Source organism: Sander lucioperca, chromosome 18, assembly GCF_008315115.2.
Source record: "Sander lucioperca isolate FBNREF2018 chromosome 18, SLUC_FBN_1.2, whole genome shotgun sequence".
Classification (NCBI taxonomy): domain Eukaryota; kingdom Metazoa; phylum Chordata; class Actinopteri; order Perciformes; family Percidae; genus Sander; species Sander lucioperca.
Window position 1 is genome coordinate 8,672,814 of NC_050190.1, and position 2,500 is coordinate 8,675,313.

At 42.6% G+C, this 2,500-nt stretch overlaps 1 long non-coding RNA gene across 1 annotated transcript in view; it reads right to left on the reverse strand.

The window, feature by feature from the left end:
• Nucleotides 1-2,500, reverse strand: part of LOC116058059 — a 9,593-nt gene that overhangs the window by 5,637 nt on the left and 1,456 nt on the right. The gene's annotated exons all lie outside the window — the stretch shown is intronic.

The window sequence follows — 2,500 nt, forward strand, 5'->3', positions numbered from 1 at the left end:
AGCAAAGCACTGCTACAACACACACAAGTTCACCATAATCTACAAAAGAACTACTTCCATGTGCGCCCTCATTTAGAAGTCTCCCAGCTAATCCTGCCTTGTAACTGACCCAAGTTGTAGAAACAGCCTTTCTTTTACTGTCTATGGAGCTAGCTAGCTGACATGATCTACATCTGAGCTACTGGGCATGTGCAGTGCAATCAAAGATAGTACAGAAGAAGAAGAAGAAAAGAGGTCTCACTCTGTAGCTAAAACAGAGACCAGCTGAAAAGAGGATCTGCAGCAGTGAGAGAGAGCGGTGCAGTACAACAACAATATGGTGTTTTTTGAAAATTAAACCATGTAAACCTATTCTGGTACAACCTTAAAATACAATTATGAACCTGAAAATGAGCATAATATGGCTGCTTTAAGACTTGGTTTTAGGATTAGGGTTAGAATTAGGTTATGGTGAGGGTAAGGGTTAAGGTTAGGCATTTAGGCAAGCCTCCAAATAATTGTTATTGAAAGATTTTTCGAAAAATTAAAAAAGTCTCAAACATCCAACATATTATTAGCAAATATAAATCCCCACTGGTTACTGGCTTACTATACGTCCACACCGCCGCCGCCTTGATCTTCTAAAGATACAGGAAGTCATTCATTTTCAATGGAAGCTGCTTCTCTCAGCTGCAAGGTGCGGAAAATCTGTCAGCGTCGCGTTTTGGGCGTTTTGAGCGACCAGAGCGTCAATCAGAAAGTTGAAAGTAGGTCAACTTTATGGTAATGAGCTATGACGCGGTTCAGCAGCAAGCAGCGGCAACCAATCAGAATATAGACGTCCTTCACGCTGGCTGATTCCAGAGAAACATACGATGTAAACTTTGGTTCCTACCAAAACATTAGTTCAGAGAAAAAGGAGGAGAAGCTCATCATGGCCGTTGCTGGGTTCCCTATCATTTATGATATTTGCGTATAGGGACCAGTTAACGTTACCTGCCGGTCACATGGTCTCTAAACAGTCCGCTCACGGTGAAGTCCTGCACGGATCAACAGCTGGCGGCTGCTCGCTCTGCCTGCACGCTGCTGCGGTTCAGCGGCTAACGAGCGAGCTAACTGCTAACAGACACCGCTGCGACCAACAACCAATACACATTCTGTCATTATATATGTCATTTATAAAAGGTTTCTAGTGTCAGTGTATTGGCCGTGCAGTGGCTGCTTGATCTTTTTCCATGATGAACATAGAATGCTGCTACGTCAGAGCGGCCAAAGCCTCAAACAGCTTCCCCGGACTTTCTGACCAGCGTCCTCGACCGGGCGGCCAGAGCTTCTTTGCAGCTCAAGTCGGTGGCGGTGTGTATGTACACTTATAGGTAAGGTAGCCACCAACAGATAAAGTTAATCCTAAGGATTCACTGTGCAACATGAGTAACATTAACCTGATTTATAAAATAATGGCAACAATTATTTTACTGTAATAGCTTAGTATTCTAAAAAATAAAGGTAGGCCTATGCATAAAGGCTTTAGGCCTCCCTACACATTATTATAGGCCCAGTTTAGTATGTAACTTAATTTTAGACAATATATGTAGTAGGGGGTCCCTGCTCCTTCTCTCTTTCAGTTAAGGGGTCCTTGGCTTAAAAAAAATGTTAAAGACCCCGCTTTAGATGACACAGACCGAATTTGAAGTTGATCGGATGAAATCTCTGAGTAATTTGTGAAAGTATAGCACGTATAGTGTTGGGCTTACTTCCTTCCTGTTGCCACTAGGGGGCGCTATGACTTTGAGTCCGGTACATGTCCTCAGAGTTAGAGTCTTATGAATCCTGAAAAAATTTCGATGTACACTCGAGTTACACCCACTTCCTGTTTCGAAGGTGAAACGCACATAATGGCCGCCCCGCCACAGCCACGCCCTATGACGAAAAGTTTTTATTTTAACAAATTTTCATCTTTAAGGTCTTAAGATGGTACAGACCAAATTTGAAGTCGATCGGATGAAATCTCTAGGAGGAGTTTGTTAGAGTACGACATGTGGAAATTGTCCAATGAAAAAAAATGAAAAAACAATTTCAAACTTTGAATTCAAAATGGCGGACTTCCTGTTGGGTTTAGGGTATTGCTCCAATGAGCTTTTTTGTACATCTTGACATCTTACATATGTGTACCAAGTTTCGTGAGTCAAAGTTAAATGCACTGCAGGGGCTCAATTGTTTTGAGTTTTGTAGGAGGCGCTAGCGAGCCATTTTTGCGCGCCTATTCTCCCAATTTTGGGGAGTTTTTGAATATGTTAAGCCCGTCAAAAAGGCAATTCATTTGCCGGAAGAAAGAAAGAATAATAATTCATTCAGTTCCAATAGGGCCTTCGCCGCTGTCGGCGCTCGGGCCCTAAAAATGAAAACCGGAAATGACGAACACGTCACGTGGGTCTGGCTTCACAAGCTGACCAATAATGGCGGCTTGTTGGAGATACGATCTCATATTTCACTGAAACGTGTTTCTGAAAACATTTGAAGA